The sequence below is a fragment of the Equus przewalskii genome, unplaced genomic scaffold (assembly GCF_037783145.1).
Source record: "Equus przewalskii isolate Varuska unplaced genomic scaffold, EquPr2 contig_R2027, whole genome shotgun sequence".
Classification (NCBI taxonomy): Eukaryota; Metazoa; Chordata; class Mammalia; order Perissodactyla; family Equidae; genus Equus; species Equus przewalskii.
This window is the reverse complement of record NW_027228627.1, coordinates 49,933-66,020: the sequence shown is the minus strand read 5'-3', so window position 1 is coordinate 66,020 and position 16,088 is coordinate 49,933. Positions and strand designations below refer to the sequence as shown.

The 16,088-nt window shown below is 38.2% G+C and overlaps 2 pseudogenes; both read left to right on the top strand.

The window, feature by feature from the left end:
- The first annotated feature begins 500 nt into the window (after positions 1–500).
- On the top strand, positions 501–1,288 carry LOC103543583 (olfactory receptor 4D10-like; annotated as a pseudogene).
- A 1,559-nt stretch (positions 1,289–2,847) lies between these two features.
- Positions 2,848–12,975, top strand: LOC103545455 (olfactory receptor 4D11-like; annotated as a pseudogene).
- The last annotated feature ends 3,113 nt before the right edge of the window (positions 12,976–16,088 follow it).

Genomic DNA, 16,088 nt, shown 5'->3' with positions numbered 1-16,088 from the left:
AACAGAAAGATATCGTTTTTCCACCAAGACATGACTCTGTTGAAGTCAACACAGTATTTACTATTATGAATATTTAACTTGTGGAATATGTCTACAGTGTCTGAAACCATTTCTTACTTATCTTTGTATTTAATGTTTCAGACAGTTCCTGAGATTCAATAAATTTGTGTGGAATACAAAAATAATGATAAAATGTAAAATCTAAAAGAAATTAATAAAATATGCTCTGTAAACATCACTACTTAACATAAATGCTTAATCTTTTTATAAATAATTTTATAGGAAACGAATTATTGAATGACTTGCATGTGATAATTTGAATTGATCACAAAACTGACTGCAATCTTAAAAATTTGGACAACTAAACAAAAAGAAAACATCATGGTCACATGAGGAACATTCTGAATTGCATTCTTAGTGCTTAGAAAGAAAACAAAATAGAGAGCCAAGTCTTTTCAAATGAAGTAGCTTGAAAAAAGAGAGAGAGAAAAGATGACTCAATGGAGCTGAAAAACCGCACCAGGGTAAAAGAATTTGTTTTCCTTGGCCTAAGCCAGAATCAAGAACTGAACCTGGTCTTATTTCTTTTCCTACTTTGGGTGTATGTGACAACTCTGCTGGGAAACCTCCTCATCACAGTCACTGTGACCTGTTAATCTCGCCTTCACACTCCCATGTATTTTTTGCTCCATAATTTATCTATTGCCGACATCTGCTTTTCCTCCATCACAGCTCCCAAAGTTCCAGTGGACCTTCTGTTACAGAGAAAGACCATATCTTCAATGGCTGCTTCACTCAGATGTTTTTCTTCCACCTTGTTCGAGGGGTGGACGTATTTTCTTTGTCAGTGATGGCATTAGATCGGTATGTGGCCATCTCCAAGCCCCTGCACTGTGTGACCATCATGAGTAGAGGCCATTGCATTGGGTTAATAGTGGCCTGCTGGGTGGGGGGCTTTGTACACTCCATCGCGAATATTTCCATATTGTTCCCACTCCCCTTCTGTGGACCCAATGTTCTTGACACTTTCTACTGTGACGTCCCCCATGTCCTCAAACTCGCCTGTACAGATAATTCTATGCTTCCGCTCCTGATGATTTCCAGTAATGGACTACTCACGACTCTGTGGTTTAACTTCTTGCTTGTTTCCTATACAGTCAACCTAATGATGCTGAGGTCTCAGGCAGGGGAGGGCAAGATGAAAGCTATCTCCACCTGCACCTCACATATCTCAGTGGTGACCCTGCAGTTTGTGCCCTGCATTTATGTCTATGCCCGGCCTAGTTGAAAAGTTCAGGAGAGCCTAGGTGGAGTTTGGTCAAATCTTTGTTGCCTCTAGAAAACTTTAGACCCTAGAAAAAAATGTGTGTTCCTAAGCATATCTTCCTGAGTCACATCTTAATTACTCCCACCGAAACAACCTCACATCAGCAGAATTTTTCCAAAGCCACATCCAACAATATCCCCTTTGATAATTCTCACACTAGTTCTGGGATTAGGGACTTGATAAATATGATGGAGCACTGTCAGTCAGTGTGGAAGAGCCAAGAAAATGTTATTTCCTGAGTGTACTCTTTTCCATATAAAGATAGAAGAGAAGTCCTGAAATCACTGGCCTTTGGAGGAGAATTTAACAGAATTTTTTGAAGCTAAATGATTCCCAAGGTCCGTGTGAATATAATTTAAGATGTTGGAGAAGAAAGTTGGAAAATTTAGGTAAGAAATACAACTAAAGAGAGTGAATACCTGTGGTGTCTGGATGTCTATGTATAAGCGTGAGAAAAGAAGAATGACAATAATTGAACTCTAGATGTAATCATTAATATTCATAAATACATTCTTTCTAAAAAATAATGTAATAAGTATGCAAGATGCTACTTTCCAGGGTGAAACTTCAGTGACAGACACCACAGCTAAGAAATATGAATAAAGAGGATATTGTGAAATGAGAGTTATAGAAATGAGTTTAGTTAGGAATTGGGGATAAGGCAGCTCTTTATTTCTGAGATTGCTTGAATTGCACAAAGAAGAGAATTTTCTCACCTCTATTACCTATAGATGGATCTCCTCAGATTGAAATCTGCACAGCTATTTCTTATGCTAAATTTAAAACTAGAGAGAAAATGAAATATATTAAACCTTCAAAAAAGTTGAAAGAATAGTACAATGATCACATACATACCCTTAAAATTTACCAAAAAATAAAAATTTTATAACAATGATTTTCTTTCCATGCCCACATATTTTCATCCTTTCTTTCCAGCCAAATGTCCCAATACTGAGTACCTTTTATATATTCAAGTGGTCCCCTAAATCCAGGTCTCCTTTGCTCTACATTCCCATGTGCCCCAAACATAGGTATCACCGCGTCCATGCACGTTTCTCTGGGCCTCTTGACAAGAAGTCATCCTTTCCTCACACACACTTCATCTGTCTTTAGGTGGTCCCATTTAGTTCAACACAATCCATTTCCTAATGAGCTTCCAGTGTTAAGGTTACCCGACATAGTACTAATTAGATAACCAGCCATGTGTGGTGAGACTCTGTGTATGTTAATTCACCTAATCCCCATTACTTCCCTGTTAGGTGGGTATTATTATAATCCCCATTCTATAGCTGAAGAAGTATAGACTCCACAAGGTCTCTCACTTACCCAAGCCACACAGTGATCAAGCCAGGACTTGAGCCCAGATGGCTCTTCCTGAAGAGACCTGCACCAGACTGGTCTGCTAAGATAGATGTTAGATAAGAAAACAAACTAGGCATTCTCCTTGCCATTCTCTCACCATCCTCTGGGCCATTATCATTGACAATAAAAGAAAAATACCTCTTATTTTCCCCAAAACAATGTGTTCTGATGAAGCTGTTTCTGAATACATGTTCTGGGAAGTGTACAGCTCCTCGAAAACATTTTTGGTACATTCAAGAAGCTGTGTGCCTGTGACAGTTACTAACCCAGAGTGTTTCTTTAAGGTGACATACATACAAGCACATATTATTGGTTAGGCAATGCTTTAAGCATTGATGCATTTGCATAGATTAATTCATTTATTCCTCACAAAAGTCACATGAGAGAGATGCTATTGTTTCCAAACACTGATGCAGAGGCTGAGGCCAAAGGGGTAAAGTAATTTCTCCTATATGCATAAGCAGTAAGTGACCAGGTGTGATTTGAAGAGGCTGTGTGATACCAGAGGCCCCAAGGTATCTTCCTGCATGTTCTGATACCTCTAGGTAGCTTTTTTGCTTCTCCATATTAAGTAGGCTTTGGACAAGATTGCATGCAGAGGAAAGAAAATTTGAATGGAAAGTGAGATAGGTGAAAGGAAATATCTTTATTTGAACTGGAAAGCACGTCCAAAAAGTGAAAGAAGTAAATTTCACCTTTCTTTTGTTTCTGATTATGGTAAGAAAAAGGAGATAAAATTTAAAGAAAGAAATTAAGGTCCATTTCAAGAATTTGCCAAAAAAAAAAAAAAAGAAAGAAATTCAAAAGCAAAACGATTATATTTTAAGCACATCTTAATTTAAGAAACTGACAAATTGCTTTCAAAAGTGCTTGCTCTGTTGTACATTACCACCAGAGTTCCAATTCCTCTACATTTTTTGTCAACTCTTGATATATCCATCTTCCTTATTTTAACCATTCTAATAGGTGTGTACTGTTATCTCACTGTAGTTTTCATTTACATTTCACCAGTGATCAATGATGTTGAGCACCTTTTCACGTACTTATTTCCTATCACTATATCTTCCTGTTGAAATGTCTGTTCAAACCATTTGTCCCTTTTTTGTAATTGGGTTGTTTGTTTTCTTATTGAATTTTAAGAGTTACAGCCATTCCACTCTTACATACTTATGCAAGAGAAATGAAAACATATGCCCACACGAAGACCAATATATGAATGTTCATAACAGACTTATGTGTAACAACCAGAAACTAGAAACAACCAAAATATTCATGAAAAAGTGAATGGATAAACAAAATGTGGCTTATCCACACAAAAGAAAGGAACAAAATATTGATATACACAAAATCATGGATTAATTTTGTGAGTGAAAGAAGCCAGACAAGAAGAGAGTGCATATTTTAGGATTCCATTTATAGAAATTCTAGAAAATAAAAACTAATCTATAGTGACAGATGCAGGTGAGTGGTTACCTGAAGAAAGAGGGGCAGAGGGGACATATTACAAAGGGTCACAAGGACACTTTTGGGGTGATAGCAATATTAACTATCTTAAACATAGTGATGATGTCATGGGTATATGATTACATCAAAACTTATCAAAGTGTACACTTCAAACACATGAGTCTGTTGTGTATCAATGATAGCAAAATTTTAAAAAATACCTTTTAAGAGATAAATTTGAGGGAGATCTTGTCAAGATGGCAGCATAGGCAGACTCTGAACTCACCTCCTGCCATGAACACAGCCAGGTTACAATTATTTTTCGAAAAAATACCCTGAAGAGAAAACTGAAAACTGAATAAAAAGAACCCCCACAAGGGAGAGTCCTGACTGAGGCCGAAGAGGCAGAAATTCCTCCTGGAGAGAAAAAAAGCCACCTTCACAAGCTACAGACCTTCACAGCAGGCTGGACGGAAGACACTCTAAGGTATGCATCCCTCCCTGGAGCAGTGGGATCTTGAGCAAGGGGCCCATTACTGCTATACGCATACTTCAGACTCAGCACAACTGAGATGAGTATCCTACTATCTGGCTTTTCTGGCTATTAACTGTAACAGGGAATACCCCCAGAAAAGCTATCGGATGAAGGCCAAAAGAACCCAGCTCTTAAAGGGCTCATGCACAAATTCACTCATCTCAGAGAGCAAACCAAAATCACCAGAAAGAAGGCTGCACAGTCCTTTGGTGAAAAGAGACTCATTTGGTAGGTTCTGGGTGCATCTCAGGGAGAGGTGAGACCTCTCCAGAGACTGAGACATTGGTGGTGACCATTCTTGTGCTCTGGTACAGATGTTCTGACACAGATGCTGCCAGATGCTGTTGATGCTATCCACTGTCCTGTTAGCCCAGGGATATGCCACACTCACTAGAGCACAGATCTAATCTGGTTCAGCCAGTGCAGGCAGCCTGCCTTAGGGACCGGCCCAACCCAACAGCCAGCTCTCAGGCTACTTGTCCACCTGCATTGATTGGGTGCCTTGATCCTCCATAGGTAGGCAAGTGTGTCTGCCTCTGTGTGAGGACCAGGTGAACTGTGAGGGGCATTGGTAGAGGGGTGGGGGCCTCTGCAGTGGGGTGACTGGGTAGGCTCCAGGGGGTTGGGAAGTGTGCACAGATGAGGACTGTGTTGGCAGTGGGTGTGGACCTGTGGGGGGTTGGGGCTTATCAGTGGCAGAAGATCTATTCTTCACAAAGACCATCAGCCCCACCTACGAAAGCCTGAAACAGTTGGGTGCTCCCTGTGCCTAGGGCCAGCCCCACTCAGCTGCAAACCTAAGACAACTGACAACAGCTTTGCAAGCCTGAGGCCTACAGCAACTGTGAGTTCCTGAGCCTAGCAACCAGCTACACTCACTGCCTAACGAATTGACAGGGAAATCGCAACAGGAGTGTGCTATTAGACCTTGTAGCCAAAGGTCCTGGGGCTCCCCAAACCCAATTTATAAACAGCCAGCCAGGGAGGGAAAGACTAGACTTCCTGGGTACCTGCAGTAAGAGTAACCTTGCCACAGCATAAGGACACAAGTAGCACACAGGGGTCATTCCTAGATCATTGGGACTGGTGATGAGAGGGAAGCACACTGCTGGGCCACAAAAGGCATCTCTTACATAAGGCCACTTCTCCAAGATCATGAGACATAGCCAACTTATATAATACATAGATATAAGCGCAGAAAGAGGCATAATGACTCCTCAAAGGAATAGCAAAGGAACAGAATAAAACCCCAGAAAAAGAGCTAAATGAAACAGAATGAGGTAGTTCACACAAAAACTCATAAGGATGTTCATGGATATTGGGAGAATACTGGATGAACACAGTGAGAACATCAACAAAGAATTGGAAAATATAAAAAAGAACCAACCAGAAATGAAGATTACAATACTGGAAATGAAAATTTCACTAGAGGGACTCAATAACAGAGTAGATGATATAGAAGAATGGATCAGCAAGTTGGATGAAAGACTAGAGGGGATCACCAAAACTGAACAGATAAAAGAAAAAAGAATTTAAAAGAATGAGAACAGTCTATGGGAACTCTGGGACAATCATGTGCACTAACATTCATATGATATGTGTCCCAGAAGGAGAAGAGAGAGACAAAGGGGCAGAGATTCTATTTGAAGAAATAATAGCTGAAAACTTTCCTAATCCAAGGAAAGAAACAGACATCAAAGTAAAAGAAGCACAGAGAGCACCAAACAAGAAAAGCCCAAAGAGGCCCACACCAAGACACATTATAATTAAAATGTCCAAAATTAAAGATAAAGAGAGAATCCTAAAAGCAGCAAGAGAAAGACAACAAGTGACATACAAAGGAAAACCCATAAGGCTATCAGTGGACTTCTCAGCTGAAACCCTACAGGATAAAGGAATGTGGCATGAAGTATTTAAAGTGCTGAAAGGAAAACACCTACAGCCAAGAATATGCTATCCAGCAAAGTAATCATTCAGGATGGAAGGATTTATAAACAGCTTCCCAGACAAGCAAAAGTTAAAGGTGTTTATCACCAAGAAACCAGTTCTACAAGAAATGCTGAAGGGACTTATTTAAGTAGGAAAGAGAAAACCACAAGTAGGGATAAGAAAATTATCAGAAAAAAAAATCAGGCAATAAAATCACTGATAAAGTCAAAAACATAGTAAAGGTAACAGATCGCCCACCTATGAAGATAATATGAAGGCTAAAAGACAAAAGTATTAAATTACCTACTTCAAGGAAAAGAGGATAATGGATAGACACACACAAAATGAGAGATTAGATATGATTTCAAAAACATAAAATGTGGGAGGAGAGGAGTAAAAGAGTAGAGCTTTTAGAAAGAGGTCAAGCTAAAGAGACTATCAACTCAATGTAGATTGCTATATACGTAGAATATTATTTAAGAACCTCATGGTAATCACAAGCCAGAAACCTATAATAAGCAAACAAATATGTAAGAGGAAAGAAATCAAACATATTACTAAAGAAAGTCATCAAATCACAAGGGAAGAGATAAAGAGAAGTAGGGAAAAGAGAAGAACTACTAAAACACAGAAAAAAGTAACAAAATGGCAATAAATTCATATTAATCAATTGCTACTTTAAATCTCAATGGAGCAAATGCTCCAATCAAAAGGCATGGGGTGTTCTATTGGATAAAAAACAAAACCCATATGTATGCTGCATACAAGAGACACACTTCAGACACAAAGACACTCACAAACTGGAAATGAAAGGATGGAAAAATATACTCCATGGAAACAGCAAAGAAAAGAAAGAGCAGGTAGTAATACCTATATCAGAGAAAATTGACTTTAAACAAAAACTGTAACAAGAGACAATCATGGGCACTACATAATGATAAAGGGAACAATACAACAAGATATAACACTTGTAAATATCTATGCACCCAACACAGGAGCACCTAAATATATAAAGCAAGTATTAACAGACATAAAAGGAGAAATAGACAATAACACAATAGTAGGGAACTTAGACACACCACTTACAGCAATGGATAGATCATTCAAACAGAAGATCAATAAGGAAACACTGGCCTTAAAGGACACATTAGACCAGATGGACTTAGCAGATATATCTAGAACATTCCATCCAAAAACCACAGAATACACATTCTTTTCAAATGCACATTGAACATTCTCCAGGATTCAACACAAATTAGGCCACAAAAAAGTCTCAATAAATTTGAGAAAACTGAAAAATACTGTGAATCTTTTCTGACCACAAAAGTATGAAACTGGAAATCAACTACAGAAAGAAAATCAGAAAACCCATAAATATGTGCAGATTAAACAAAATGCTACTGAAAAACGATTGGGTCAATGAAAAAAATCAAAGGAGAAATAAAAAATACCTGGATACAAATGAAAATGAAAATATGACATACCAAAAATCTATGGGATACAGCAGAAGTGGTTCTAAGAAGGCAGTTTATCGCACTTCAGGCCCACCTCAACAAACAAGGAAAATACCAAATAAACAATCTAACTGTGCACCTAAAGGAATGAGAAAAAAAAGAACAAACTAAGCCCCAAATCATCAGAAGGAAGGAAATAATTAAAATCAAAGCAGAAATAACCGAAAGAGACGAAAAAAACCACTAGAAAAAGTTAATGAGACAAAGACCTGGTTCTTTGAAAAGATAAACAAAATTGACAAAACTTTAGCTAGACTCATCAAGAAAAAAGAGAGAAGGCCCAACTACATAAAATCAGAAATGAAAGAGGAGAAATTACAACAGCCATCTCAGAAATAAAAAAGATTATAAGAGAATACTATGAAAAGCTATGTGCAAGCAAATTGGATAATCTGGAAGAAATAGATACATTCTTAACATCATACAACCTTCAAAAGGGGACCAAGAAGAAGTAGAGAATTTGAATAGACCAGTCCCCAGGAAGGAGATTGAAACAGCAATAAAAACATCCCAAAAAATAAAAGTCCAGGACAAGATGACTTCCCTGGTGAATTCTACCAAACATTCAAAGAAAACTTAATACTATCCTTCTCAAACTATTCCAAAAAAATGAATAGGAGAGGAGGCTTCCTAATTCATTCTGCGAAGCCAACAATATCTTGATACCAAAGCAGATAAGGACAACAGAAAAAAAGAAAACGACAGACCAATATCACTGATGAACATCTATGCAAAAATCCTCAACAAAATGCTAGCAAGTCGAATACAACAATACATTAAAAAGCTCATAAATCGTGTCCAAGTGGGTTTTATTCCAGGGATGCAGGGATGGTTCGAGATCCACAGATCGATCAACGTGATATACCACATTAACAAAATGAAGAATAAAAACCACATGATCATCTCAATAGACACAGAGAAAGCATTTGACAAGATATAGTAACCATTTATGATAAAAACTCTAAATAAAATGGATATAGAAGGAAACTACCTCAAACTAATGAAGGCCATATATGACAAACCCACAGCTAATATCATTCTTCATGGAGAAAAACTGAAAGCTAGCCTTCTAATAGCAGGAACTAGAAAAGGTTGCCCACTTTCATCACTCTTATTTAACATAATATTGGAAGTCCTAACCAGAGCAATCAGGAGATAAAAAGAAATAAAGTGATCCAAATAGGAAAAGAAGGAAACTGCCACTATTTGCAGATGACATGATTTTGTACACATAAAGCCCTAATGAATCCACTAAAAAAATCTTTTACAAATAATAAATGAATACAGTCAAGTTGCAGGATGCAAAATCAACATACAAAATCAGTTGCGTTTCTATACACTAACAACGAAGTAGCAGAAAGAGAAATCAACAATACAATCCCATTTACAATTGCAACAAAAAGAATAAACTATTAGGAATAAACTTAACCAAAGAGGTGAAAGATGCGTACACTGAAAACTATAAAATATTGTTGACAGAAATTGAATAAGACAAGAAGAAATGGAAAGATATTCCATGCTCTTGGATTGGAAGAATTAACATAGTTAAAATGTCCATACTTCCTAAAGCAATATATAGATTCAATGCAATCCCTATCAAAGTTCCAACAACACTTTTCACAGAGATAGAACAAAGAATGCTACAATTTATATGGAACAACAAAAGACCCTGAATAGCCATAGGAATCCTGAGGAAAAAGAACAAAGCTGGAAGTATCACACTCTCTGATTTCAAAATATACTACAAAGCTATAATAACTAAAACAGCATGGTGCTGGCACAAAAACAGACACACAGATCAATGGAACAGAATTCAGAGCCCAAAAATAAACCCACACATTTATGGATAGCTTATTTTCAACAAGGGAGCCAAGAGCATACAATGGAGAAAGGAGTGTTTCTTCAATAAATGGTGTTGGGAAAACTGGACAGTCACATGGAAAAGAATGAAAGTAGACCATTATCTTACACCATGCACAAAAATCAACTCAAAATGGATTAAAGACTTGAATGTAAGACCTGAAATCATGAGACTTCTAGAAGAAAACATAGGCAGTACGCTCTTTGACATCATGTCTGACAGGGCAAGAGAAACAGAAAAAATGAACAAATGGGACTACATCAAACTAAAAAGCTTCTGCACAGCAAAGGAAACCATCAACAAAATGAAAAGGTAACCTAACAATTGGGAGAAGATATTTGCAAGCCATATATCAGATAAAGGGTTTATATCCAAAATATACAAAGAACTCATAGGTCTCAACAATAAAAAGAAACCAACAACCCAATTAAAAAGTGGGCAAAAAATCTGAACGGAGATTTCTCCAAAGAAGATATATGGATGGCCAACAGGCACATGAAAAGATGTTCAACATCATTAGCTATCAGGAAAATGCAAATCAAAACTACAATGAGGTATCACCTCACTCCGGTGAGAATGGCTATAATTAACAAGACAGGAAACAAGTGTTGGAGAGGATATGGTGAGAAGGGAACCCTTGTACACTGCTGCTTGGAGTGCAAACTGGTGCAGCCACTGTGGAAAGCAGTATGGAGTATCCTCAGAAAATTAAGAATAGATCTACCATATGATCCAGCTATTCCACTGCTGGGTATTTATCCAAAGAACTTCAAAACACAAATACATAAAGATACATGAACCCCTATGTTCATCACAGCATTATTCACAATAGCCAAGACTGGGAAGCAATCTAGGTGCCCATCAAGGGGTGAATGGATAAAGAAGATGTGGTATTTATACACAGTGGAATACTATTCAGTCATAAGAAATAATGAAATGCGGCCATTTGTTACAACATGGATGGACCTGGAGGGTATTACGCTAAGTGAAACAAGACAGAGGAAGAAAGTCAAATACCGTATGATCTCATTCATAAGTAGAAGATAAAAACAACGACAAACACATAGCTACAGAGATTGGATTGGTGGTTACCAGAGAGGAAGAGGGGAAGGACGAAGGTGAAAGGGGCGATTAGGCTCACATGTGTGGTAATGGTTTATAATTAGTCTTTGGGTGGTGAACAAGATGCAATCTACACAGAATTTGAAATATATTATAATGTACACCTGACAGTTATATAATGTTATAATCCAATGTTACCACAATAAAAATTTTAAAAAACAAAGAAATTTGACCAGTGAACAGAAGAGAAACTCTGAGTTGCCACTTTTCTTTTCATAGCTGAGGAGCTATTGAGCACACAGGGGTTTTGGTACCCAAAGTAGTTTAAAGTAAAGAGAGAAACAAAATAAATACCCTAAAGAAAAATAGAAAAATAGAGAATAATTTTATGGCTTGAAAATGTTCTAATTTTTCATAGCATTAAATTTGTAATTTAGGAAAGGGACAGATGCTCCTGTAGAATTCAGTCCGAAGAGATACATTCTGCACATAGGAGTTCTTAAACGATTTGAATAGAAAACCCAGTCTGGAAAAAACCCCACACTGCTATGGAACCTCAAAGGACCCCAGTTGTACCAAATAAGCACTGCCTTACCCACACACCAAACTGCATCCATTTTCATATCCCTCATGCCACAATAGTCTGTTGCTGAATATTTAACATCCAACCGTTTACCTTAGATACTTGGAACTTGTATATGAGAACATGGTCTTTATGCATTTTCTAAAATATTTATAATATACGGAAGAAAAATAATTAAATGCATGCTTCTGTAATAAGATGTCATTTTGGACTCATTTGCTATAATCTCAAAACTGCTCTTCATGTGGTCATAACATCTCACTAGTCTTTGGACCTAATACCTGACTATGTCAACCTGAATCTATTAAGGGAGATAAACCTTTTCTAAAATAACACTTTAATTTTTTCCAAGCTGCATGAAGAAGAAGAAATATGATTCAATGGAGTTATAAAATGGCCCCAGGGTAAAAGAAACTATGTTTCTTGGACTTAGTCCCAAAACCTGAGCTTGGTCTTATTTCTTTTTTCGTGTTTTGTGTACAAGACAACTCTGCTGGGAAACCTCCTCATCATAGTCATTGTCACCTGTGAGTCTAGCCTTCACACACCAATGTACTTCCTGCTCCCCAATCTAGCCATCCTTGACGTCTGCTTCTCCTCCATCACTGCTCTGAAGATCCCAGTAGAACTTCTGTCAAAGATAAAGATCATATCCTATACAGGCTGCATGACACAGTTGTTTTTCTTCCACCTTCTTGGTAGAACAGACATTTGTTCTCTCTCTGTGATGGTGTTTGATTGCTAGATAGCCAACTCCAAGCCCTTGCACTTATGTGACCATCATGAGTAGGGGGTGATGCACTGTCCTCGTTGTGGCTTCTTGGGTATGTGGCTTTGTCCACTCCTTCATGCAGATTTCCCTGTTGCTGCCTCTCTCATCCTGTGGACCCAACGTTCTTGACAGCTTCTATGATGATGTCCCCCAGGTCTTCAAACTTGCCTGTACCTTTGCACTTGAGGTCCTGATTGTTTCCAACAGTGGCTTAGTCACTACCCTGTGGTTTTATTTCTGCTTGTGTCCTACACAGTCATTCTAATGATTCTCAGGTCTCAAGCAGGGTGGGCAAGAGGACAGCAATCTCCAGCTGCACCTCACACATCACTGTGGTGACACTTCACATTTTGCCCTGCATCTATGTCTATACCAGGCCCTTCACTGTCCTCCCCACGGAGAAAGCCATCTACGTCACCTTCACTGTTATCAGTCCTCTGCTGAACCCCTTGATCTACACTCTGAGGAACGAGAAAATGAAGTCAGCCATGAGGAGACTGAAGAGAAGACTCATGCCTTCTGTGATGGAACAGAGTAAGAGTCTCCAACCTCCTCATCACCAAGGACACCTATCATTATTTTCCTGAGAGTCCTATTTATATACTCAAATATATGGTCAATAAACAGACTACACTTAGTTGGGAATTTAATTTTCTAGTTACATAAATAGGTTGCTGATAACCTAAGCTTCTGCTAAGCATGAAGTAACTAGTGTTATAGGATTGAGCTGATTGGTGTATTTCCATTCAAATAGCAAAGTAACCATGTGTCAATCAGGACAACTATATGGCAAGTGAAGAGATTGATTGAATGCAACTCCTTTTCATGAGGTAAATAAACAGAAGCCTAGAGATAGAATGATTAGCTCAAGATCTCATATCAACTTAATTACAGAGATAAGTCTTCAGATACCCCATTGATTGCTCTTATGCCATTTGAATATAACTTATTACATTACTGGACCTGTCTATGCCAAACTGCAATTGTTTTCTAGGAAGATCTCACAATCAGTGCATCTGAAGTACACATATAGATGGGATACATATGTCCCATCGAAGTTTAAGACTATTTCTTCTTAAAGTTCAAATGGGCTTGTGATCTATTGAGAATCTCAAAGGTACACAGTGACTGTCCTTCTGGATTCTTATCAGGAATGAAGAAGCTTTGAAAGATTTCCCATAATTGCCTAAAGCGATTTATCTGATGTAGAACTAGACATTTCAGATTCACAGTCTTGTGATCAGTTTAGACAAAGGCAACCACTCAGAGATCCTACACAGAGAGTAAGAAATTCTCATTCAAGAACTGATTTCCCAGTTGTGGACTTAGAAGGGCCAATCTCAGATGGGCTACACTATTTAGGATGTACATTCTTCCCACTTTCCACTTCCCAGAGAGAGAGAGGAAGGTTTAAGGAAATTAAAACTCTAATAAATGTATTTTCAGTCAGCTGGTGTTTGTGAAGAGGAAATACAGGCTAGTGTTTTCATCTGGGAAAGAATGGTAAAAGTAAAGCATTATAGCTGAAAGTTCTAACTTCAGAGTCATACAGACTTGGCTGCAAATTCCATCTCTGCCATACACTAGCTGTGTGATCTTGACCAAATTATTTTATCTCTGCACAGGTCATGGTTCACCTATACAAAGGTGTTATAATACCCATCTCATGGAGTTTTTGTCAGCACTAAAATGAGATGCAATATGTGAAACACACAGTGGCTGGCAGATAGTAAGTTCTCAGTGAAAGGCTAATGTCATTATTAATATCATCCTTATTGATCCGCCTAATGCACATTCTTACCCTAAACCTAATCCTAAACCCCATTGACCTGTTACACTCTGCTATATGAACCATACTCTTCATTATTGGGAGAAAACTAATGGGGTAGAAAACGTTGGAATGTACATGGAATTCAAAGCATCTTTCATCTTAAAATTTCTAGCTTTCTGTCATTAAAACATGATAATAGGTTTGCCTGTTGTTTTTACAGCTTAAAGTGTCATCCTGAAGCTGTTGAGGTAAAGCATAGGAGAGTTTCACGTTAAAAGAAGGTAATGGGGGGCCGGCCCAGTGGCATGGCAGCTAAGTTTGCATGTTCCCCTTCAGCATCCCGGGATTCACTGGTTCAGATCCTGGATGCAGACCTACTCACTGCTTATCAACCAGGCTGTGGCAGGCGTCCCACATATAAAATAGAGGAAGATGGTCACAGATGTTAGCTCAGGGCCAATCTTCCTCAGAAAAAAGAGGAGGATTGGCAGCAGATGTTAGCTCAGGGCTAATCTTCCTTAAAAAAAAAAAAAGGTAATGGGTCAAAGATATACCGTTGGCTTTTAGAGTAGAGATAAGGCATCAGAACAGGAAGTCAGATATCCCAGGATGGAAAAGATCCCAAGCAGAGGCAGCCGAAAGATATTGAGTGTTGGGGACAAACTTCACTTATGTTCTACATTGGATCTGGAATGACACCATGAGCATTCATTAACTAACTGGCTCAATTCATTGCCATTTCTTGTCATCTGGTCAACCAATTCTAACTTTTTTCAATATTAACCTACTTCCCTTAGCATGAAAATGCTAAGAATAATCCACATTTGCCAAGTCACCATTCATAAGGTCCTGCTACCTTTGCTCAGCATTGGTCACAAGTCTCTAAGATTTTCTATATGAAATTGCCTATGAAAAATGCATAACACAAACCAATTTGTAGTCTATTTCATGCAAATGTGTCCTTTTCTTTCCTTCCTATCTCTTGTGACTCACTCAATCAGATTTTTATCACTATGTCAGAATTGGATAGCACCAAAGATCTATGGGGTCTGAATCACTGTATCTCAGAAGCATAATCCCAAGGGTGCAGGAACTCAGGAACTCCTGCTGCATCACTGTCCCTGAAACATCCTCAAAGTACGTTTAAACACATAACACAATCTGATTCAATAATTCAGGGGAAGGGGAAAGAATTACACTTGATTACATAAACCTATATCATTTATATGGATGACATAAAATCACAAGCTGGGCTGCACTTTTTTCCAATTCAATCAGCTTTTATCATTTTTTAAGCTCAGCTGCTAAGAGCCATGGAAAAGTCAACTGGCTCTGGTCACACATGTACCTATCAAACTAATCTTTCGTATATTGCTCCCTGGATCAAATGTTTCAATGATCAACATCTCTGAGTACCCATGAACCCATAACATAAAATAATTCTCAAGTAAACTGATGAATATCAACAGCTGTCACCATGCTACCTTCCTAGATTCTAAGGGACCTGTGGATCTCAGAGATGTAGACTAAGATAATTCTATATGTACAATGTGAATATTGAATTCTACAGAAATTGCATATATATCTCTACATCATTCATTCTGTGATAGCTACCCTGATGGTAACCAGAAAGATTTGATTTTTCCATTGCTACCATTTTATTTAAGCTTTACTTCCTAGCCCATTAAAGCAAAGCGATTATTGTTAGAAGGAAGACAGCACAGTCCTTGGTGTGGTTTAACACAACATTTTCTTCATAAGCCAAGAGGGTTATTGCATGGCCTAGAGAAAAAGATACGGACTGAATGTGCACTGATGCCTCTGCACGTACATGTGAGATGAGCAAGAGAGGAGGAGGAGGGAGAGAGAGGAGGAAGGTTTGATAACATTACAATAACACCCACAGGAACTCCATTGAATTAGCCACTC